The following is a 22,902-nucleotide window of genomic DNA, read 5'->3' as shown; positions in this document are numbered from 1 at the left end:
TTTCATTAGCCCTGTATAGTGCCTGGACAATTGTCATCAGTCTAAGTCTCTAAGTCAGAGCACGAGGGGAAAGGTGCCCTTACTGAAAAACTCAAGTTAAAATTTGGGCGGGCCAGAAAGACACCTATCCCTTCCTGTGTGGCAGGAGTCACTCTTTGATGTTCCAAGGGCCAGAGATTTACTAAACCTGGTCATGCGTTCAGACCATGGTCCCATGATCCCTCAGACCGTGCAGTGTCATCAGTGGCCCATCTCAAGAGTGCCCTGACATCCTCCCCTTTCTTCCTCCCAAAAAGGTGCCCTTAGGAAGAAGAGAACTCATTCTGCTGCATCCCTTGAAGCAGAGGTCACCAGGCCGAGCTGACCTTTGGGCCTAACCTTCTCACAGCCAAGGCCCTCATCAGCACTGGCAGCCCTGGTAAGCAATCTTGTTTGTGTCCTAAACGCATGTGTAGCTGTGCTCTCTGGAGACCTGGGTGTATGATGACAAACCTATGTCACGAAGAGAGATGATGACATAAAAATCATGCTCAATAGGATTACGCTGAGGCCCAGGCTGCAGGGCAGGGGAGAAACAGGTGCCTGGTCGCCTTGTGGCTTCCTTGAGGCCCAATTCGCAGGCCCTGCTTCCCGAAGCCCTGTTTCCCCTCCTGGGGAATCCAAGCTATCCAGGTGCACATACCTAGGAGAGCCCTCAGGGCTCCATTCCAAAGCACCTGGTGTGACTGTCTAGCCTCGGGCAAGGCTTTAGCGGCCAACACGCTGCTCATGTCCCTGTCTCTTCTGCTGTCTTTCAGTGACCCGGGATGCCGTTTCAGAGCCCGCAGCATCCTGGCACATTTCAGGTAACTGGAAATATCAAACCAAGGGCTGGGATCTCTAAACATCGTGTGCCCTCGCCTTCTGAGGCCTCTGAAACACCAAGAACCTTTCCACCTAGGAAGCAAGGCCTCCAGGCTCTGGCCTGATGGTGGCAAACTTCCAGCCCTCCAACCTGTGGGTGCCGAATGGCAATTCCAAATGTATACACTGTCCTGGACAATTCCAAGGGAATTGGACAGGAGCCACTGATCAGGGACTTCAGTGCAACACCCATAGGTGGAGTCAGGAGGACCAGGGCGTCTCTGGGTCAAGGCACGGGGATAGTGCAAGTTAACCTTCATTTGAACCCCACCCCCGGCCTAGTTTTTTCTTTGGACCACCCAAACAGTTTGGGGTGGGAAGAGAAAGACCTTCAAGGTCACATTGTGACACAAGGCATGAGACCCACGTCCTTCACGAAGGGGCTTTCAGGAAGGGCCATCTGGCACACCCTAGAGCACCCGCTGAACCCCGCCTACATCTTGGGCATATGGGACTTAGGGACATCCGGAACATTCTACTGCTGGACTGGACCCACAAGGTGTTCCCTCCCCCATGTGACTTAGAGAGGCAACTTGATTGACCTCCCATGCATCATTCTCAGCTGCCAAGGCGAGAGTGTGTTTCAGGGAATGCAATCTCTTCCTGGCCACGAGGCCAAGAGCCCTGATTGTTTTCAGAGCCTCCCAACCGTAGGCGTTCCCAACGAATTTCAGCTCCATGCATATCCCACAAAGCTCTGAAAACACACTTCTGTGAGCACTGTGATGTGGATTTTCCCCAGGGGTGTAGACCAGGCATGTGACACAGGCTGGAGACCAGCAAATGACGCCCCGGGTAGAATTGATTGTTTTATGAATTGATTTGTCTGTGGGTATCAGCCATTATATATACATATATATGGTGCTCTAGCACAGAGAACTGATGACAGGTCTCTGACTTGGTGGGGCCAAAGCAGGAATCACTAGGAAAAAAGATTTCATTAGCCCTGTATAGTGCCTGGACAATTGTCATCAGTCTAAGTCTCTAAGTCAGAGCACGAGGGGAAAGGTGCCCTTACTGAAAAACTCAAGTTAAAATTTGGGCGGGCCAGAAAGACACCTATCCCTTCCTGTGTGGCAGGAGTCACTCTTTGATGTTCCAAGGGCCAGAGATTTACTAAACCTGGTCATGCGTTCAGACCATGGTCCCATGATCCCTCAGACCGTGCAGTGTCATCAGTGGCCCATCTCAAGAGTGCCCTGACATCCTCCCCTTTCTTCCTCCCAAAAAGGTGCCCTTAGGAAGAAGAGAACTCATTCTGCTGCATCCCTTGAAGCAGAGTTCACCAGGCCGAGCTGACCTTTGGGCCTAACCTTCTCACAGCCAAGGCCCTCATCAGCACTGGCAGCCCTGGTAAGCAATCTTGTTTGTGTCCTAAACGCATGTGTAGCTGTGCTCTCCGGAGACCTGGGTCTATGATGACAAACCTATGTCACGAAGAGAGATGATGACATAAAAATCATGCTCAATAGGATTACGCTGAGGCCCAGGCTGCAGGGCAGGGGAGAAACAGGTGCCTGGTCGCCTTGTGGCCTCCTTGAGGCCCAATTCGCAGGCACTGCTTCCCGAAGCCCTGTTTCCCCTCCTGGGGAATCCAAGCTATCCAGGTGCACATACCTAGGAGAGCCCTCAGGGCTCCATTCCAAAGCACCTGGTGTGACTGTCTAGCCTCGGGCAAGGCTTTAGCGGCCAACACGCTGCTCATGTCCCTGTCTCTTCTGCTGTCTTTCAGTGACCCGGGATGCCGTTTCAGAGCCCGCAGCATCCAGGCACATTTCAGGTAACTGGAAATATCAAACCAAGGGCTGGGATCTCTAAACATCGTGTGCCCTCGCCTTCTGAGGCCTCTGAAACACCAAGAACCTTTCCACCTTGGAAGCAAGGCCTCCAGGCTCTGGCCTGATGGCGGCAAACTTCTAGCCCTCCAACCTGTGGGTGCCTCCAAATGTATACACTGTCCTGGACAATTCCAATGGAATTGGACAGGAGCCCTGATCAGGGACTTCAGTGGAACACCCATAGGTGCAGTCAGGAGGACCAGGGCGTCTCTGGGTCGAGGCACGGGGATAGTGCAAGTTAACCTTCACTTGAACCCCACCCCCGGCCTAGTTTTTTCTTTGGACCTCCCAAAGAGTTTGGGGTGGGAAGAGAAAGACCTTCAAGGTCACATTGTGACACAAGGCATGAGACCCACGTCCTTCACGAAGGGGCTTTCAGGAAGGGCCATCTGGCACACCCTAGAGCACCCGCTGAACCCCGCCTACATCTTGGGCATATGGGACTTAGGGACATCCGGAACATTCTACTGCTGGACTGGACCCACAAGGCGTTCCCTCCCCCATGTGACTTAGAGAGGCAACTTGATTGACCTCCCATGCATCAGTCTCCAGCTGCCAAGGCGAGAGTGTGTTTCAGGGAATGCAATCTCTTCCTGGCCACGAGGCCAAGAGCCCTGATTGTTTTCAGAGCCTCCCAACCGTAGGCGTTCCCAACGAATTTCAGCTCCATGCATATCCCACAAAGCTCTGAAAACACACTTCTGTGAGCACTGTGATGTGGATTTTCCCCAGGGGTGTAGACCAGGCATGTGACACAGGCTGGAGACCAGCAAATGACGCCCCGGGTAGAATTGATTGTTTTATGAATTGATTTGTCTGTGGGTATCAGCCATTATATATACATATATATGGTGCTCTAGCACAGAGAACTGATGACAGGTCTCTGACTTGGTGGGGCCAAAGCAGGAATCACTAGGAAAAAAGATTTCATTAGCCCTGTATAGTGCCTGGACAATTGTCATCAGTCTAAGTCTCTAAGTCAGAGCACGAGGGGAAAGGTGCCCTTACTGAAAAACTCAAGTTAAAATTTGGGCGGGCCAGAAAGACACCTATCCCTTCCTGTGTGGCAGGAGTCACTCTTTGATGTTCCAAGGGCCAGAGATTTACTAAACCTGGTCATGCGTTCAGACCATGGTCCCATGATCCCTCAGACCGTGCAGTGTCATCAGTGGCCCATCTCAAGAGTGCCCTGACATCCTCCCCTTTCTTCCTCCCAAAAAGGTGCCCTTAGGAAGAAGAGAACTCATTCTGCTGCATCCCTTGAAGCAGAGTTCACCAGGCCGAGCTGACCTTTGGGCCTAACCTTCTCACAGCCAAGGCCCTCATCAGCACTGGCAGCCCTGGTAAGCAATCTTGTTTGTGTCCTAAACGCATGTGTAGCTGTGCTCTCCGGAGACCTGGGTCTATGATGACAAACCTATGTCACGAAGAGAGATGATGACATAAAAATCATGCTCAATAGGATTACGCTGAGGCCCAGGCTGCAGGGCAGGGGAGAAACAGGTGCCTGGTCGCCTTGTGGCCTCCTTGAGGCCCAATTCGCAGGCACTGCTTCCCGAAGCCCTGTTTCCCCTCCTGGGGAATCCAAGCTATCCAGGTGCACATACCTAGGAGAGCCCTCAGGGCTCCATTCCAAAGCACCTGGTGTGACTGTCTAGCCTCGGGCAAGGCTTTAGCGGCCAACACGCTGCTCATGTCCCTGTCTCTTCTGCTGTCTTTCAGTGACCCGGGATGCCGTTTCAGAGCCCGCAGCATCCAGGCACATTTCAGGTAACTGGAAATATCAAACCAAGGGCTGGGATCTCTAAACATCGTGTGCCCTCGCCTTCTGAGGCCTCTGAAACACCAAGAACCTTTCCACCTTGGAAGCAAGGCCTCCAGGCTCTGGCCTGATGGCGGCAAACTTCTAGCCCTCCAACCTGTGGGTGCCTCCAAATGTATACACTGTCCTGGACAATTCCAATGGAATTGGACAGGAGCCCTGATCAGGGACTTCAGTGGAACACCCATAGGTGCAGTCAGGAGGACCAGGGCGTCTCTGGGTCGAGGCACGGGGATAGTGCAAGTTAACCTTCACTTGAACCCCACCCCCGGCCTAGTTTTTTCTTTGGACCTCCCAAAGAGTTTGGGGTGGGAAGAGAAAGACCTTCAAGGTCACATTGTGACACAAGGCATGAGACCCACGTCCTTCACGAAGGGGCTTTCAGGAAGGGCCATCTGGCACACCCTAGAGCACCCGCTGAACCCCGCCTACATCTTGGGCATATGGGACTTAGGGACATCCGGAACATTCTACTGCTGGACTGGACCCACAAGGCGTTCCCTCCCCCATGTGACTTAGAGAGGCAACTTGATTGACCTCCCATGCATCAGTCTCCAGCTGCCAAGGCGAGAGTGTGTTTCAGGGAATGCAATCTCTTCCTGGCCACGAGGCCAAGAGCCCTGATTGTTTTCAGAGCCTCCCAACCGTAGGCGTTCCCAACGAATTTCAGCTCCATGCATATCCCACAAAGCTCTGAAAACACACTTCTGTGAGCACTGTGATGTGGATTTTCCCCAGGGGTGTAGACCAGGCATGTGACACAGGCTGGAGACCAGCAAATGACGCCCCGGGTAGAATTGATTGTTTTATGAATTGATTTGTCTGTGGGTATCAGCCATTATATATACATATATATGGTGCTCTAGCACAGAGAACTGATGACAGGTCTCTGACTTGGTGGGGCCAAGGCAGGAATCACTAGGAAAAAAGATTTCATTAGCCCTGTATAGTGCCTGGACAATTGTCATCAGTCTAAGTCTCTAAGTCAGAGCACGAGGGGAAAGGTGCCCTTACTGAAAAACTCAAGTTAAAATTTGGGCGGGCCAGAAAGACACCTATCCCTTCCTGTGTGGCAGGAGTCACTCTTTGATGTTCCAAGGGCCAGAGATTTACTAAACCTGGTCATGCGTTCAGACCATGGTCCCATGATCCCTCAGACCGTGCAGTGTCATCAGTGGCCCATCTCAAGAGTGCCCTGACATCCTCCCCTTTCTTCCTCCCAAAAAGGTGCCCTTAGGAAGAAGAGAACTCATTCTGCTGCATCCCTTGAAGCAGAGTTCACCAGGCCGAGCTGACCTTTGGGCCTAACCTTCTCACAGCCAAGGCCCTCATCAGCACTGGCAGCCCTGGTAAGCAATCTTGTTTGTGTCCTAAACGCATGTGTAGCTGTGCTCTCTGGAGACCTGGGTCTATGATGACAAACCTATGTCACGAAGAGAGATGATGACATAAAAATCATGCTCAATAGGATTACGCTGAGGCCCAGGCTGGAGGGCAGGGGAGAAACAGGTGCCTGGTCGCCTTGTGGCTTCCTTGAGGCCCAATTCGCAGGCCCTGCTTCCAGAAGCCCTGTTTCCCCTCCTGGGGAATCCAAACTATACAGGTTCACATACCTAGGAGAGCCCTCAGGGCTCCATTCCAAAGCACCTGGTGTGACTGTCTAGCCTCGGGCAAGGCTTTAGCGGCCAACACGCTGCTCATGTCCCTGTCTCTTCTGCTGTCTTTCAGTGACCCGGAATGCCCTTTCAGAGCCCGCAGCATCCTGGCACATTTCAGGTAACTGGAAATATCAAACCAAGGGCTGGGATCTCTAAACATCGTGTGCCCTCGCCTTCTGAGGCCTCTGAAACACCAAGAACCTTTCCACCTTGGAAGCACGGCCTCCAGGCTCTGGCCTGATGGCGGCAAACTTCTAGCCCTCCAACCTGTGGGTGCCGAATGGCAATTCCAAATGTATACACTGTCCTGGACAATTCCAAGGGAATTGGACAGGAGCCACTGATCAGGGACTTCAGTGCAACACCCATAGGTGGAGTCAGGAGGACCAGGGCGTCTCTGGGTCGAGGCACGGGGATAGTGCAAGTTAACCTTCACTTGAACCCCACCCCCGGCTTAGTTTTTTCTTTGGACCTCCCAAAGAGTTTGGGGTGGGAAGAGAAAGACCTTCAAGGTCACATTGTGACACAAGGCATGAGACCCACGTCCTTCACGAAGGGGCTTTCAGGAAGGCCCATCTGGCACACCCTAGAGCACCCGCTGAACCCCGCCTACATCTTGGGCATATGGGACTTAGGGACATCCGGAACATTCTACTGCTGGACTGGACCCACAAGGCGTTCCCTCCCCCATGTGACTTAGAGAGGCAACTTGATTGACCTCCCATGCATCAGTCTCCAGCTGCCAAGGCGAGAGTGTGTTTCAGGGAATGCAATCTCTTCCTGGCCACGAGGCCAAGAGCCCTGATTGTTTTCAGAGCCTCCCAACCGTAGGCGTTCCCAACGAATTTCAGCTCCATGCATATCCCACAAAGCTCTGAAAACACACTTCTGTGAGCACTGTGATGTGGATTTTCCCCAGGGGTGTAGACCAGGCATGTGACACAGGCTGGAGACCAGCAAATGACGCCCCGGGTAGAATTGATTGTTTTATGAATTGATTTGTCTGTGGGTATCAGCCATTATATATACATATATATGGTGCTCTAGCACAGAGAACTGATGACAGGTCTCTGACTTGGTGGGGCCAAGGCAGGAATCACTAGGAAAAAAGATTTCATTAGCCCTGTATAGTGCCTGGACAATTGTCATCAGTCTAAGTCTCTAAGTCAGAGCACGAGGGGAAAGGTGCCCTTACTGAAAAACTCAAGTTAAAATTTGGGCGGGCCAGAAAGACACCTATCCCTTCCTGTGTGGCAGGAGTCACTCTTTGATGTTCCAAGGGCCAGAGATTTACTAAACCTGGTCATGCGTTCAGACCATGGTCCCATGATCCCTCAGACCGTGCAGTGTCATCAGTGGCCCATCTCAAGAGTGCCCTGACATCCTCCCCTTTCTTCCTCCCAAAAAGGTGCCCTTAGGAAGAAGAGAACTCATTCTGCTGCATCCCTTGAAGCAGAGTTCACCAGGCCGAGCTGACCTTTGGGCCTAACCTTCTCACAGCCAAGGCCCTCATCAGCACTGGCAGCCCTGGTAAGCAATCTTGTTTGTGTCCTAAACGCATGTGTAGCTGTGCTCTCCGGAGACCTGGGTCTATGATGACAAACCTATGTCACGAAGAGAGATGATGACATAAAAATCATGCTCAATAGGATTACGCTGAGGCCCAGGCTGCAGGGCAGGGGAGAAACAGGTGCCTGGTCGCCTTGTGGCTTCCTTGAGGCCCAATTCGCAGGCCCTGCTTCCCGAAGCCCTGTTTCCCCTCCTGGGGAATCCAAGCTATCCAGGTGCACATACCTAGGAGAGCCCTCAGGGCTCCATTCCAAAGCACCTGGTGTGACTGTCTAGCCTCGGGCAAGGCTTTAGCGGCCAACACGCTGCTCATGTCCCTGTCTCTTCTGCTGTCTTTCAGTGACCCGGGATGCCGTTTCAGAGCCCGCAGCATCCTGGCACATTTCAGGTAACTGGAAATATCAAACCAAGGGCTGGGATCTCTAAACATCGTGTGCCCTCGCCTTCTGAGGCCTCTGAAACACCAAGAACCTTTCCACCTTGGAAGCAAGGCCTCCAGGCTCTGGCCTGATGGCGGCAAACTTCCAGCCCTCCAACCTGTGGGTGCCGAATGGCAATTCCAAATGTATACACTGTCCTGGACAATTCCAAGGGAATTGGACAGGAGCCACTGATCAGGGACTTCAGTGCAACACCCATAGGTGGAGTCAGGAGGACCAGGGCGTCTCTGGGTCAAGGCACGGGGATAGTGCAAGTTAACCTTCACTTGAACCCCACCCCCGGCCTAGTTTTTTCTTTGGACCTCCCAAACAGTTTGGGGTGGGCAGAGAAAGACCTTCAAGGTCACATTGTGACACAAGGCATGAGACCCACGTCCTTCACGAAGGGGCTTTCAGGAAGGGCCATCTGGCACACCCTAGAGCACCCGCTGAACCCCGCCTACATCTTGGGCATATGGGACTTAGGGACATCCGGAACATTCTACTGCTGGACTGGACCCACAAGGCGTTCCCTCCCCCATGTGACTTAGAGAGGCAACTTGATTGACCTCCCATGCATCAGTCTCCAGCTGCCAAGGCGAGAGTGTGTTTCAGGGAATGCAATCTCTTCCTGGCCACGAGGCCAAGAGCCCTGATTGTTTTCAGAGCCTCCCAACCGTAGGCGTTCCCAACGAATTTCAGCTCCATGCATATCCCACAAAGCTCTGAAAACACACTTCTGTGAGCACTGTGATGTGGATTTTCCCCAGGGGTGTAGACCAGGCATGTGACACAGGCTGGAGACCAGCAAATGACGCCCCGGGTAGAATTGATTGTTTTATGAATTGATTTGTCTGTGGGTATCAGCCATTATATATACATATATATGGTGCTCTAGCACAGAGAACTGATGACAGGTCTCTGACTTGGTGGGGCCAAGGCAGGAATCACTAGGAAAAAAGATTTCATTAGCCCTGTATAGTGCCTGGACAATTGTCATCAGTCTAAGTCTCTAAGTCAGAGCACGAGGGGAAAGGTGCCCTTACTGAAAAACTCAAGTTAAAATTTGGGCGGGCCAGAAAGACACCTATCCCTTCCTGTGTGGCAGGAGTCACTCTTTGATGTTCCAAGGGCCAGAGATTTACTAAACCTGGTCATGCGTTCAGACCATGGTCCCATGATCCCTCAGACCGTGCAGTGTCATCAGTGGCCCATCTCAAGAGTGCCCTGACATCCTCCCCTTTCTTCCTCCCAAAAAGGTGCCCTTAGGAAGAAGAGAACTCATTCTGCTGCATCCCTTGAAGCAGAGTTCACCAGGCCGAGCTGACCTTTGGGCCTAACCTTCTCACAGCCAAGGCCCTCATCAGCACTGGCAGCCCTGGTAAGCAATCTTGTTTGTGTCCTAAACGCATGTGTAGCTGTGCTCTCCGGAGACCTGGGTCTATGATGACAAACCTATGTCACGAAGAGAGATGATGACATAAAAATCATGCTCAATAGGATTACGCTGAGGCCCAGGCTGCAGGGCAGGGGAGAAACAGGTGCCTGGTCGCCTTGTGGCTTCCTTGAGGCCCAATTCGCAGGCCCTGCTTCCCGAAGCCCTGTTTCCCCTCCTGGGGAATCCAAGCTATCCAGGTGCACATACCTAGGAGAGCCCTCAGGGCTCCATTCCAAAGCACCTGGTGTGACTGTCTAGCCTCGGGCAAGGCTTTAGCGGCCAACACGCTGCTCATGTCCCTGTCTCTTCTGCTGTCTTTCAGTGACCCGGGATGCCGTTTCAGAGCCCGCAGCATCCTGGCACATTTCAGGTAACTGGAAATATCAAACCAAGGGCTGGGATCTCTAAACATCGTGTGCCCTCGCCTTCTGAGGCCTCTGAAACACCAAGAACCTTTCCACCTTGGAAGCAAGGCCTCCAGGCTCTGGCCTGATGGCGGCAAACTTCTAGCCCTCCAACCTGTGGGTGCCGAATGGCAATTCCAAATGTATACACTGTCCTGGACAATTCCAAGGGAATTGGACAGGAGCCACTGATCAGGGACTTCAGTGCAACACCCATAGGTGGAGTCAGGAGGACCAGGGCGTCTCTGGGTCAAGGCACGGGGATAGTGCAAGTTAACCTTCACTTGAACCCCACCCCCGGCCTAGTTTTTTCTTTGGACCTCCCAAACAGTTTGGGGTGGGCAGAGAAAGACCTTCAAGGTCACATTGTGACACAAGGCATGAGACCCACGTCCTTCACGAAGGGGCTTTCAGGAAGGGCCATCTGGCACACCCTAGAGCACCCGCTGAACCCCGCCTACATCTTGGGCATATGGGACTTAGGGACATCCGGAACATTCTACTGCTGGACTGGAACCACAAGGCGTTCCCTCCCCCATGTGACTTAGAGAGGCAACTTGATTGACCTCCCATGCATCAGTCTCCAGCTGCCAAGGCGAGAGTGTGTTTCAGGGAATGCAATCTCTTCCTGGCCACGAGGCCAAGAGCCCTGATTGTTTTCAGAGCCTCCCAACCGTAGGCGTTCCCAACGAATTTCAGCTCCATGCATATCCCACAAAGCTCTGAAAACACACTTCTGTGAGCACTGTGATGTGGATTTTCCCCAGAGGTGTAGACCAGGCATGTGACACAGGCTGGAGACCAGCAAATGACGCCCCGGGTAGAATTGATTGTTTTATGAATTGATTTGTCTGTGGGTATCAGCCATTATATATACATATATATGGTGCTCTAGCACAGAGAACTGATGACATGTCTCTGACTTGGTGGGGCCAAGGCAGGAATCACTAGGAAAAAAGGTTTCATTAGCCCTGTATAGTGCCTGGACTATTGTCATCAGTCTAAGTCTCTAAGTCAGAGCACGAGGGGAAAGGTGCCCTTACTGAAAAACTCAAGTTAAAATTTGGGCGGGCCAGAAAGACACCTATCCCTTCCTGTGTGGCAGGAGTCACTCTTTGATGTTCCAAGGGCCAGATATTTACTAAACCTGGTCATGCGTTCAGACCATGGTCCCATGATCCCTCAGACCGTGCAGTGTCATCAGTGGCCCATCTCAAGAGTGCCCTGACATCCTCCCCTTTCTTCCTCCCAAAAAGGTGCCCTGAGGAAGAAGAGAACTCATTCTGCTGCATCCCTTGAAGCAGAGTTCACCAGGCCGAGCTGACCTTTGGGCCTAACCTTCTCACAGCCAAGGCCCTCATCAGCACTGGCAGCCCTGGTAAGCAATCTTGTTTGTGTCCTAAACGCATGTGTAGCTGTGCTCTCCGGAGACCTGGGTCTATGATGACAAACCTATGTCACGAAGAGAGATGATGACATAAAAATCATGCTCAATAGGATTACGCTGAGGCCCAGGCTGCAGGGCAGGGGAGAAACAGGTGCCTGGTCGCCTTGTGGCTTCCTTGAGGCCCAATTCGCAGGCCCTGCTTCCCGAAGCCCTGTTTCCCCTCCTGGGGAATCCAAGCTATCCAGGTGCACATACCTAGGAGAGCCCTCAGGGCTCCATTCTAAAGCACCTGGTGTGACTGTCTAGCCTCGGGCAAGGCTTTAGCGGCCAACACGCTGCTCATATCCCTGTCTCTTCTGCTGTCTTTCAGTGACCAGGGATGCCGTTTCAGAGCCCGCAGCATCCTGGCACATTTCAGGTAACTGGAAATATCAAACCAAGGGCTGGGATCTCTAAACATCGTGTGCCCTCGCCTTCTGAGGCCTCTGAAACACCAAGAACCTTTCCACCTTGGAAGCAAGGCCTCCAGGCTCTGGCCTGATGGCGGCAAACTTCCAGCCCTCCAACCTGTGGGTGCCGAATGGCAATTCCAAATGTATACACTGTCCTGGACAATTCCAAGGGAATTGGACAGGAGCCACTGATCAGGGACTTCAGTGCAACACCCATAGGTGGAGTCAGGAGGACCAGGGCGTCTCTGGGTCAAGGCACGGGGATAGTGCAAGTTAACCTTCACTTGAACCCCACCCCCGGCCTAGTTTTTTCTTTGGACCTCCCAAACAGTTTGGGGTGGGCAGAGAAAGACCTTCAAGGTCACATTGTGACACAAGGCATGAGACCCACGTCCTTCACGAAGGGGCTTTCAGGAAGGGCCATCTGGCACACCCTAGAGCACCCGCTGAACCCCGCCTACATCTTGGGCATATGGGACTTAGGGACATCCGGAACATTCTACTGCTGGACTGGACCCACAAGGCGTTCCCTCCCCCATGTGACTTAGAGAGGCAACTTGATTGACCTCCCATGCATCAGTCTCCAGCTGCCAAGGCGAGAGTGTGTTTCAGGGAATGCAATCTCTTCCTGGCCACGAGGCCAAGAGCCCTGATTGTTTTCAGAGCCTCCCAACCGTAGGCGTTCCCAACGAATTTCAGCTCCATGCATATCCCACAAAGCTCTGAAAACACACTTCTGTGAGCACTGTGATGTGGATTTTCCCCAGGGGTGTAGACCAGGCATGTGACACAGGCTGGAGACCAGCAAATGACGCCCCGGGTAGAATTGATTGTTTTATGAATTGATTTGTCTGTGGGTATCAGCCATTATATATACATATATATGGTGCTCTAGCACAGAGAACTGATGACAGGTCTCTGACTTGGTGGGGCCAAGGCAGGAATCACTGGGAAAAAAGATTTCATTAGCCCTGTATAGTGCCTGGACAATTGTCATCAGTCTAAGTCTCTAAGTCAGAGCACGAGGGGAAAGGTGCCCTTCCTGAAAAACTCAAGTTAAAATTTGGGCGGGCCAGAAAGACACCTATCCCTTCCTGTGTGGCAGGAGTCACTCTTTGATGTTCCAAGGGCCAGAGATTTACTAAACCTGGTCATGCGTTCAGACCATGGTCCCATGATCCCTCAGACCGTGCAGTGTCATCAGTGGCCCATCTCAAGAGTGCCCTGACATCCTCCCCTTTCTTCCTCCCAAAAAGGTGCCCTTAGGAAGAAGAGAACTCATTCTGCTGCATCCCTTGAAGCAGAGTTCACCAGGCCGAGCTGACCTTTGGGCCTAACCTTCTCACAGCCAAGGCCCTCATCAGCACTGGCAGCCCTGGTAAGCAATCTTGTTTGTGTCCTAAACGCATGTGTAGCTGTGCTCTCCGGAGACCTGGGTCTATGATGACAAACCTATGTCACGAAGAGAGATGATGACATAAAAATCATGCTCAATAGGATTACGCTGAGGCCCAGGCTGCAGGGCAGGGGAGAAACAGGTGCCTGGTCGCCTTGTGGCTTCCTTGAGGCCCAATTCGCAGGCCCTGCTTCCCGAAGCCCTGTTTCCCCTCCTGGGGAATCCAAGCTATCCAGGTGCACATACCTAGGAGAGCCCTCAGGGCTCCATTCCAAAGCACCTGGTGTGACTGTCTAGCCTCGGGCAAGGCTTTAGCGGCCAACACGCTGCTCATGTCCCTGTCTCTTCTGCTGTCTTTCAGTGACCCGGGATGCCGTTTCAGAGCCCGCAGCATCCTGGCACATTTCAGGTAACTGGAAATATCAAACCAAGGGCTGGGATCTCTAAACATCGTGTGCCCTCGCCTTCTGAGGCCTCTGAAACACCAAGAACCTTTCCACCTTGGAAGCAAGGCCTCCAGGCTCTGGCCTGATGGCGGCAAACTTCCAGCCCTCCAACCTGTGGGTGCCGAATGGCAATTCCAAATGTATACACTGTCCTGGACAATTCCAAGGGAATTGGACAGGAGCCACTGATCAGGGACTTCAGTGCAACACCCATAGGTGGAGTCAGGAGGACCAGGGCGTCTCTGGGTCAAGGCACGGGGATAGTGCAAGTTAACCTTCACTTGAACCCCACCCCCGGCCTAGTTTTTTCTTTGGACCTCCCAAACAGTTTGGGGTGGGCAGAGAAAGACCTTCAAGGTCACATTGTGACACAAGGCATGAGACCCACGTCCTTCACGAAGGGGCTTTCAGGAAGGGCCATCTGGCACACCCTAGAGCACCCGCTGAACCCCGCCTACATCTTGGGCATATGGGACTTAGGGACATCCGGAACATTCTACTGCTGGACTGGACCCACAAGGCGTTCCCTCTCCCATGTGACTTAGAGAGGCAACTTGATTGACCTCCCATGCATCAGTCTCCAGCTGCCAAGGCGAGAGTGTGTTTCAGGGAATGCAATCTCTTCCTGGCCACGAGGCCAAGAGCCCTGATTGTTTTCAGAGCCTCCCAACCGTAGGCGTTCCCAACGAATTTCAGCTCCATGCATATCCCACAAAGCTCTGAAAACACACTTCTGTGAGCACTGTGATGTGGATTTTCCCCAGGGGTGTAGACCAGGCATGTGACACAGGCTGGAGACCAGCAAATGACGCCCCGGGTAGAATTGATTGTTTTATGAATTGATTTGTCTGTGGGTATCAGCCATTATATATACATATATATGGTGCTCTAGCACAGAGAACTGATGACATGTCTCTGACTTGGTGGGGCCAAGGCAGGAATCACTAGGAAAAAAGGTTTCATTAGCCCTGTATAGTGCCTGGACTATTGTCATCAGTCTAAGTCTCTAAGTCAGAGCACGAGGGGAAAGGTGCCCTTACTGAAAAACTCAAGTTAAAATTTGGGCGGGCCAGAAAGACACCTATCCCTTCCTGTGTGGCAGGAGTCACTCTTTGATGTTCCAAGGGCCAGATATTTACTAAACCTGGTCATGCGTTCAGACCATGGTCCCATGATCCCTCAGACCGTGCAGTGTCATCAGTGGCCCATCTCAAGAGTGCCCTGACATCCTCCCCTTTCTTCCTCCCAAAAAGGTGCCCTGAGGAAGAAGAGAACTCATTCTGCTGCATCCCTTGAAGCAGAGTTCACCAGGCCGAGCTGACCTTTGGGCCTAACCTTCTCACAGCCAAGGCCCTCATCAGCACTGGCAGCCCTGGTAAGCAATCTTGTTTGTGTCCTAAACGCATGTGTAGCTGTGCTCTCCGGAGACCTGGGTCTATGATGACAAACCTATGTCACGAAGAGAGATGATGACATAAAAATCATGCTCAATAGGATTACGCTGAGGCCCAGGCTGCAGGGCAGGGGAGAAACAGGTGCCTGGTCGCCTTGTGGCTTCCTTGAGGCCCAATTCGCAGGCCCTGCTTCCCGAAGCCCTGTTTCCCCTCCTGGGGAATCCAAGCTATCCAGGTGCACATACCTAGGAGAGCCCTCAGGGCTCCATTCTAAAGCACCTGGTGTGACTGTCTAGCCTCGGGCAAGGCTTTAGCGGCCAACACGCTGCTCATGTCCCTGTCTCTTCTGCTGTCTTTCAGTGACCCGGGATGCCGTTTCAGAGCCCGCAGCATCCTGGCACATTTCAGGTAACTGGAAATATCAAACCAAGGGCTGGGATCTCTAAACATCGTGTGCCCTCGCCTTCTGAGGCCTCTGAAACACCAAGAACCTTTCCACCTTGGAAGCAAGGCCTCCAGGCTCTGGCCTGATGGCGGCAAACTTCCAGCCCTCCAACCTGTGGGTGCCGATTGGCAATTCCAAATGTATACACTGTCCTGGACAATTCCAAGGGAATTGGACAGGAGCCACTGATCAGGGACTTCAGTGCAACACCCATAGGTGGAGTCAGGAGGACCAGGGCGTCTCTGGGTCAAGGCACGGGGATAGTGCAAGTTAACCTTCACTTGAACCCCACCCCCGGCCTAGTTTTTTCTTTGGACCTCCCAAACAGTTTGGGGTGGGCAGAGAAAGACCTTCAAGGTCACATTGTGACACAAGGCATGAGACCCACGTCCTTCACGAAGGGGCTTTCAGGAAGGGCCGTCTGGCACATCCTAGAGCACCCGCTGAACCCCGCCTACATCTTGGGCATATGGGACTTAGGGACATCCGGAACATTCTACTGTTGGACTGGACCCACAAGGCGTTCCCTCCCCCATGTGACTTAGAGAGGCAACTTGATTGACCTCCCATGCATCAGTCTCCAGCTGCCAAGGCGAGAGTGTGTTTCAGGGAATGCAATCTCTTCCTGGCCACGAGGCCAAGAGCCCTGATTGTTTTCAGAGCCTCCCAACCGTAGGCGTTCCCAACGAATTTCAGCTCCATGCATATCCCACAAAGCTCTGAAAACACACTTCTGTGAGCACTGTGATGTGGATTTTCCCCAGGGGTGTAGACCAGGCATGTGACACAGGCTGGAGACCAGCAAATGACGCCCCGGGTAGAATTGATTGTTTTATGAATTGATTTGTCTGTGGGTATCAGCCATTATATATACATATATATGGTGCTCTAGCACAGAGAACTGATGACAGGTCTCTGACTTGGTGGGGCCAAGGCAGGAATCACTAGGAAAAAAGATTTCATTAGCCCTGTATAGTGCCTGGACAATTGTCATCAGTCTAAGTCTCTAAGTCAGAGCACGAGGGGAAAGGTGCCCTTACTGAAAAACTCAAGTTAAAATTTGGGCGGGCCAGAAAGACACCGATCCCTTCCTGTGTGGCAGGAGTCACTCTTTGATGTTCCAAGGGCCAGAGATTTACTAAACCTGGTCATGCGTTCAGACCATGGTCCCATGATCCCTCAGACCGTGCAGTGTCATCAGTGGCCCATCTCAAGAGTGCCCTGACATCCTCCCCTTTCTTCCTCCCAAAAAGGTGCCCTTAGGAAGAAGAGAACTCATTCTGCTGCATCCCTTGAAGCAGAGTTCACCAGGCCGAGCTGACCTTTGGGCCTAACCTTCTCACAGCCAAGGCCCTCATCAGCACTGGCAGCCCTGGTAAGCAATCTTGTTTGTGTCCTAAACGCATGTGTAGCTGTGCTCTCCGGAGACCTGGGTCTATGATGACAAACCTATGTCACGAAGAGAGATGATGACATAAAAATCATGCTCAATAGGATTACGCTGAGGCCCAGGCTGCAGGGCAGGGGAGAAACAGGTGCCTGGTCGCCTTGTGGCTTCCTTGAGGCCCAATTCGCAGGCCCTGCTTCCCGAAGCCCTGTTTCCCCTCCTGGGGAATCCAAGCTATCCAGGTGCACATACCTAGGAGAGCCCTCAGGGCTCCATTCCAAAGCACCTGGTGTGACTGTCTAGCCTCGGGCAAGGCTTTAGCGGCCAACACGCTGCTCATGTCCCTGTCTCTTCTGCTGTCTTTCAGTGACCCGGGATGCCGTTTCAGAGCCCGCAGCATCCTGGCACATTTCAGGTAACTGGAAATATCAAACCAAGGGCTGGGATCTCTAAACATCGTGTGCCCTCGCCTTCTGAGGCCTCTGAAACACCAAGAACCTTTCCACCTTGGAAGCAAGGCCTCCAGGCTCTGGCCTGATGGCGGCAAACTTCCAGCCCTCCAACCTGTGGGTGCCGAATGGCAATTCCAAATGTATACACTGTCCTGGACAATTCCAAGGGAATTGGACAGGAGCCACTGATCAGGTACTTCAGTGCAACACCCATAGGTGGAGTCAGGAGGACCAGGGCGTCTCTGGGTCAAGGCACGGGGATAGTGCAAGTTAACCTTCACTTGAACCCCACCCCCGGCCTAGTTTTTTCTTTGGACCTCCCAAACAGTTTGGGGTGGGCAGAGAAAGACCTTCAAGGTCACATTGTGACACAAGGCATGAGACCCACGTCCTTCACGAAGGGGCTTTCAGGAAGGGCCATCTGGCACACCCTAGAGCACCCGCTGAACCCCGCCTACATCTTGGGCATATGGGACTTAGGGACATCCGGAACATTCTACTGCTGGACTGGACCCACAAGGCGTTCCCTCCCCCATGTGACTTAGAGAGGCAACTTGATTGACCTCCCATGCATCAGTCTCCAGCTGCCAAGGCGAGAGTGTGTTTCAGGGAATGCAATCTCTTCCTGGCCACGAGGCCAAGAGCCCTGATTGTTTTCAGAGCCTCCCAACCGTAGGCGTTCCCAACGAATTTCAGCTCCATGCATATCCCACAAAGCTCTGAAAACACACTTCTGTGAGCACTGTGATGTGGATTTTCCCCAGGGGTGTAGACCAGGCATGTGACACAGGCTGGAGACCAGCAAATGACGCCCCGGGTAGAATTGATTGTTTTATGAATTGATTTGTCTGTGGGTATCAGCCATTATATATACATATATATGGTGCTCTAGCACAGAGAACTGATGACATCTCTCTGACTTGGTTGGGCCAAGGCAGGAATCACTAGGAAAAAGGTTTCATTAGCCCTGTATAGTGCCTGGACTATTGTCATCAGTCTAAGTCTCTAAGTCAGAGCACGAGGGGAAAGGTGCCCTTACTGAAAAACTCAAGTTAAAATTTGGGCGGGCCAGAAAGACACCTATCCCTTCCTGTGTGGGAGGAGTCACTCTTTGATGTTCTAAGGGCCAGATATTTACTAAACCTGGTCATGCGTTCAGACCATGGTCCCATGATCCCTCAGACCGTGCAGTGTCATCAGTGGCCCATCTCAAGAGTGCCCTGACATCCTCCCCTTTCTTCCTCCCAAAAAGGTGCCCTGAGGAAGAAGAGAACTCATTCTGCTGCATCCCTTGAAGCAGAGTTCACCAGGCCGAGCTGACCTTTGGGCCTAACCTTCTCACAGCCAAGGCCCTCATCAGCACTGGCAGCCCTGGTAAGCAATCTTGTTTGTGTCCTAAACGCATGTGTAGCTGTGCTCTCCGGAGACCTGGGTCTATGATGACAAACCTATGTCACGAAGAGAGATGATGACATAAAAATCATGCTCAATAGGATTACGCTGAGGCCCAGGCTGCAGGGCAGGGGAGAAACAGGTGCCTGGTCGCCTTATGGCTTCCTTGAGGCCCAATTCGCAGGCCCTGCTTCCCGAAGCCCTGTTTCCCCTCCTGGGGAATCCAAGCTATCCAGGTGCACATACCTAGGAGAGCCCTCAGGGCTCCATTCCAAAGCACCTGGTGTGACTGTCTAGCCTCGGGCAAGGTTTTAGCGGCCAACACGCTGCTCATGTCCCTGTCTCTTCTGCTGTCTTTCAGTGACCCGGGATGCCATTTCAGAGCCCGCAGCATCCTGGCACATTTCAGGTAACTGGAAATATCAAACCAAGGGCTGGGATCTCTAAACATCGTGTGCCCTCGCCTTCTGAGGCCTCTGAAACACCAAGAACCTTTCCACCTTGGAAGCAAGGCCTCCAGGCTCTGGCCTGATGGCGGCAAACTTCTAGCCCTCCAACCTGTGGGTGCCGAATGGCAATTCCAAATGTATACACTGTCCTGGACAATTCCAAGGGAATTGGACAGGAGCCACTGATCAGGGACTTCAGTGCAACACCCATAGGTGGAGTCAGGAGGACCAGGGCGTCTCTGGGTCAAGGCACGGGGATAGTGCAAGTTAACCTTCACTTGAACCCCACCCCCGGCCTACTTTTTTCTTTGGACCTCCCAAACAGTTTGGGGTGGGCAGAGAAAGACCTTCAAGGTCACATTGTGACACAAGGCATGAGACCCACGTCCTTCACGAAGGGGCTTTCAGGAAGGGCCGTCTGGCACACCCTAGAGCACCCGCTGAACCCCGCCTACATCTTGGTCATATGGGACTTAGGGACATCCTGAACATTCTACTGCTGGACTGGACACACAAAGCGTTCCCTCCCCATGTGACTTAGAGAGGCAACTTGATTGACCTCCCATGCATCAGTCTCCAGCTGCCAAGGCGAGAGTGTGTTTCAGGGAATGCAATCTCTTCCTGGCCACGAGGCCAAGAGCCCTGATTGTTTTCAGAGCCTCCCAACCGTAGGCGTTCCCAACGAATTTCAGCTCCATGCATATCCCACAAAGCTCTGAAAACACACTTCTGTGAGCACTGTGATGTGGATTTTCCCCAGGGGTGTAGACCAGGCATGTGACACAGGCTGGAGACCAGCAAATGACGCCCCGGGTAGAATTGATTGTTTTATGAATTGATTTGTCTGTGGGTATCAGCCATTATATATACATATATATGGTGCTCTAGCACAGAGAACTGATAACAGGTCTCTGACTTGGTGGGGTCAAGGCAGGAATCACTATGAAAAAAGATTTCATTAGCCCTGTATAGTGCCTGGACAATTGTCATCAGTCTAAGTCTCTAAGTCAGAGCACGAGGGGAAAGGTGCCCTTACTGAAAAACTCAAGTTAAAATTTGGGCGGGCCAGAAAGACACCTATCCCTTCCTGTGTGGCAGGAGTCACTCTTTGATGTTCCAAGGGCCAGAGATTTACTAAACCTGGTCATGCGTTCAGACCATGGTCCCATGATCCCTCAGACCGTGCAGTGTCATCAGTGGCCCATCTCAAGAGTGCCCTGACATCCTCCCCTTTCTTCCTCCCAAAAAGGTGCCCTTAGGAAGAAGAGAACTCATTCTGCTGCATCCCTTGAAGCAGAGGTCACCAGGCCGAGCTGACCTTTGGGCCTAACCTTCTCACAGCCAAGGCCCTCATCAGCACTGGCAGCCCTGGTAAGCAATCTTGTTTGTGTCCTAAACGCATGTGTAGCTGTGCTCTCCGGAGACCTGGGTCTATGATGACAAACCTATGTCACGAAGAGAGATGATGACATAAAAATCATGCTCAATAGGATTACGCTGAGGCCCAGGCTGCAGGGCAGGGGAGAAACAGGTGCCTGGTCGCCTTGTGGCTTCCTTGAGGCCCAATTCGCAGGCCCTGCTTCCCGAAGCCCTGTTTCCCCTCCTGGGGAATCCAAGCTATCCAGGTGCACATACCTAGGAGAGCCCTCAGGGCTCCATTCCAAAGCACCTGGTGTGACTGTCTAGCCTCGGGCAAGGCTTTAGCGGCCAACACGCTGCTAATGTCCCTGTCTCTTCTGCTGTCTTTCAGTGACCCGGGATGCCGTTTCTGAGCCCGCAGCATCCTGGCACATTTCAGGTAACTGGAAATATCAAACCAAGGGCTGGAATCTCTAAACATCGTGTGCCCTCGCCTTCTGAGGCCTCTGAAACACCAAGAACCTTTCCACCTTGGAAGCAAGGCCTCCAGGCTCTGGCCTGATGGCGGCAAACTTCCAGCCCTCCAACCTGTGGGTCCCGAATGGCAATTCCAAATGTATACACTGTCCTGGACAATTCCAAGGGAATTGGACAGGAGCCACTGATCAGGTACTTCAGTGCAACACCCATAGGTGGAGTCAGGAGGACCAGGGCGTCTCTGGGTCAAGGCACGGGGATAGTGCAAGTTAACCTTCACTTGAACCCCACCCCCGGCCTAGTTTTTTCTTTGGACCTCCCAAACAGTTTGGGGTGGGCAGAGAAAGACCTTCAAGGTCACATTGTGACACAAGGCATGAGACCCACGTCCTTCACGAAGGGGCTTTCAGGAAGGGCCATCTGGCACACCCTAGAGCACCCGCTGAACCCCGCCTACATCTTGGGCATATGGGACTTAGGGACATCCGGAACATTCTACTGCTGGACTGGACACACAAAGCGTTCCCTCCCCATGTGACTTAGAGAGGCAACTTGATTGACCTCCCATGCATCAGTCTCCAGCTGCCAAGGCGAGAGTGTGTTTCAGGGAATGCAATCTCTTCCTGGCCACGAGGCCAAGAGCCCTGATTGTTTTCAGAGCCTCCCAACCGTAGGCGTTCCCAACGAATTTCAGCTCCATGCATATCCCACAAAGCTCTGAAAACACACTTCTGTGAGCACTGTGATGTGGATTTTCCCCAGGGGTGTAGACCAGGCATGTGACACAGGCTGGAGACCAGCAAATGACGCCCCGGGTAGAATTGATTGTTTTATGAATTGATTTGTCTGTGGGTATCAGCCATTATATATACATATATATGGTGCTCTAGCACAGAGAACTGATGACAGGTCTCTGACTTGGTGGGGCCAAGGCAGGAATCACTAGGAAAAAAGATTTCATTAGCCCTGTATAGTGCCTGGACAATTGTCATCAGTCTAAGTCTCTAAGTCAGAGCACGAGGGGAAAGGTGCCCTTACTGAAAAACTCAAGTTAAAATTTGGGCGGGCCAGAAAGACACCTATCCCTTCCTGTGTGGCAGGAGTCACTCTTTGATGTTCCAAGGGCCAGAGATTTACTAAACCTGGTCATGCGTTCAGACCATGGTCCCATGATCCCTCAGACCGTGCAGTGTCATCAGTGGCCCATCTCAAGAGTGCCCTGACATCCTCCCCTTTCTTCCTCCCAAAAAGGTGCCCTTAGGAAGAAGAGAACTCATTCTGCTGCATCCCTTGAAGCAGAGGTCACCAGGCCGAGCTGACCTTTGGGCCTAACCTTCTCACAGCCAAGGCCCTCATCAGCACTGGCAGCCCTGGTAAGCAATCTTGTTTGTGTCCTAAACGCATGTGTAGCTGTGCTCTCCGGAGACCTGGGTCTATGATGACAAACCTATGTCACGAAGAGAGATGATGACATAAAAATCATGCTCAATAGGATTACGCTGAGGCCCAGGCTGCAGGGCAGGGGAGAAACAGGTGCCTGGTCGCCTTGTGGCTTCCTTGAGGCCCAATTCGCAGGCCCTGCTTCCCGAAGCCCTGTTTCCCCTCCTGGGGAATCCAAGCTATCCAGGTGCACATACCTAGGAGAGCCCTCAGGGCTCCATTCCAAAGCACCTGGTGTGACTGTCTAGCCTCGGGCAAGGCTTTAGCGGCCAACACGCTGCTCATGTCCCTGTCTCTTCTGCTGTCTTTCAGTGACCCGGGATGCCGTTTCTGAGCCCGCAGCATCCTGGCACATTTCAGGTAACTGGAAATATC

General features: G+C 52.5%; 1 long non-coding RNA gene and 13 other non-coding genes across 15 annotated transcripts in view; all 14 read left to right on the top strand.

The window, feature by feature from the left end:
• The window catches only part of LOC107399369 (uncharacterized), a 254,016-nt gene that overhangs the window by 63,531 nt on the left and 167,583 nt on the right, over nucleotides 1-22,902 (top strand). The window contains exons 1-26 of one of the 2 annotated variants that reach the window (XR_013042021.1): nucleotides 356-418; nucleotides 798-845; nucleotides 2,135-2,256; nucleotides 2,636-2,683; nucleotides 3,963-4,084; nucleotides 4,464-4,511; nucleotides 5,791-5,912; nucleotides 6,292-6,339; nucleotides 7,630-7,751; nucleotides 8,131-8,178; nucleotides 9,469-9,590; nucleotides 9,970-10,017; nucleotides 11,308-11,429; nucleotides 11,809-11,856; nucleotides 13,147-13,268; nucleotides 13,648-13,695; nucleotides 14,986-15,107; nucleotides 15,487-15,534; nucleotides 16,825-16,946; nucleotides 17,326-17,373; nucleotides 18,663-18,784; nucleotides 19,164-19,211; nucleotides 20,501-20,622; nucleotides 21,002-21,049; nucleotides 22,339-22,460; nucleotides 22,840-22,887. The exons of the other annotated variant lie outside the window; for it this stretch is intronic. This is a non-coding gene — a long non-coding RNA (uncharacterized LOC107399369). Of the gene's footprint in view, nucleotides 1-355; nucleotides 419-797; nucleotides 846-2,134; nucleotides 2,257-2,635; nucleotides 2,684-3,962; nucleotides 4,085-4,463; nucleotides 4,512-5,790; nucleotides 5,913-6,291; nucleotides 6,340-7,629; nucleotides 7,752-8,130; nucleotides 8,179-9,468; nucleotides 9,591-9,969; nucleotides 10,018-11,307; nucleotides 11,430-11,808; nucleotides 11,857-13,146; nucleotides 13,269-13,647; nucleotides 13,696-14,985; nucleotides 15,108-15,486; nucleotides 15,535-16,824; nucleotides 16,947-17,325; nucleotides 17,374-18,662; nucleotides 18,785-19,163; nucleotides 19,212-20,500; nucleotides 20,623-21,001; nucleotides 21,050-22,338; nucleotides 22,461-22,839; nucleotides 22,888-22,902 lie in introns of those variants that run through there. 2 annotated transcript variants of the gene reach the window in all.
• On the top strand, nucleotides 475-553 carry LOC143271380 (small nucleolar RNA SNORD115). The gene has a single exon (XR_013048601.1). It is a non-coding gene; the product is annotated as a small nucleolar RNA SNORD115 (small nucleolar RNA).
• LOC143271250 (small nucleolar RNA SNORD115) lies at nucleotides 2,313-2,391 on the top strand. The gene has a single exon (XR_013048472.1). It is a non-coding gene; the product is annotated as a small nucleolar RNA SNORD115 (small nucleolar RNA).
• Nucleotides 4,141-4,219, top strand: LOC143271249 (small nucleolar RNA SNORD115). The gene has a single exon (XR_013048471.1). It is a non-coding gene; the product is annotated as a small nucleolar RNA SNORD115 (small nucleolar RNA).
• On the top strand, nucleotides 5,969-6,047 carry LOC143271248 (small nucleolar RNA SNORD115). The gene has a single exon (XR_013048470.1). It is a non-coding gene; the product is annotated as a small nucleolar RNA SNORD115 (small nucleolar RNA).
• Nucleotides 7,808-7,886, top strand: LOC143271247 (small nucleolar RNA SNORD115). The gene has a single exon (XR_013048469.1). It is a non-coding gene; the product is annotated as a small nucleolar RNA SNORD115 (small nucleolar RNA).
• LOC143271246 (small nucleolar RNA SNORD115) lies at nucleotides 9,647-9,725 on the top strand. The gene has a single exon (XR_013048468.1). It is a non-coding gene; the product is annotated as a small nucleolar RNA SNORD115 (small nucleolar RNA).
• On the top strand, nucleotides 11,486-11,564 carry LOC143271244 (small nucleolar RNA SNORD115). The gene has a single exon (XR_013048467.1). It is a non-coding gene; the product is annotated as a small nucleolar RNA SNORD115 (small nucleolar RNA).
• LOC143271243 (small nucleolar RNA SNORD115) lies at nucleotides 13,325-13,403 on the top strand. The gene has a single exon (XR_013048466.1). It is a non-coding gene; the product is annotated as a small nucleolar RNA SNORD115 (small nucleolar RNA).
• LOC143271242 (small nucleolar RNA SNORD115) lies at nucleotides 15,164-15,242 on the top strand. The gene has a single exon (XR_013048465.1). It is a non-coding gene; the product is annotated as a small nucleolar RNA SNORD115 (small nucleolar RNA).
• LOC143271241 (small nucleolar RNA SNORD115) lies at nucleotides 17,003-17,081 on the top strand. Its single transcript, XR_013048464.1, has one exon. It is a non-coding gene; the product is annotated as a small nucleolar RNA SNORD115 (small nucleolar RNA).
• Nucleotides 18,841-18,919, top strand: LOC143271240 (small nucleolar RNA SNORD115). The gene has a single exon (XR_013048463.1). It is a non-coding gene; the product is annotated as a small nucleolar RNA SNORD115 (small nucleolar RNA).
• Nucleotides 20,679-20,757, top strand: LOC143271239 (small nucleolar RNA SNORD115). The gene has a single exon (XR_013048462.1). It is a non-coding gene; the product is annotated as a small nucleolar RNA SNORD115 (small nucleolar RNA).
• On the top strand, nucleotides 22,517-22,595 carry LOC143271238 (small nucleolar RNA SNORD115). The gene has a single exon (XR_013048461.1). It is a non-coding gene; the product is annotated as a small nucleolar RNA SNORD115 (small nucleolar RNA).

This window comes from Peromyscus maniculatus, chromosome 1, assembly GCF_049852395.1.
Source record: "Peromyscus maniculatus bairdii isolate BWxNUB_F1_BW_parent chromosome 1, HU_Pman_BW_mat_3.1, whole genome shotgun sequence".
Classification (NCBI taxonomy): domain Eukaryota; kingdom Metazoa; phylum Chordata; class Mammalia; order Rodentia; family Cricetidae; genus Peromyscus; species Peromyscus maniculatus.
The sequence above is the reverse complement of the archived record's forward strand: the minus strand, read 5'-3'. Positions and strand labels throughout refer to the sequence as shown.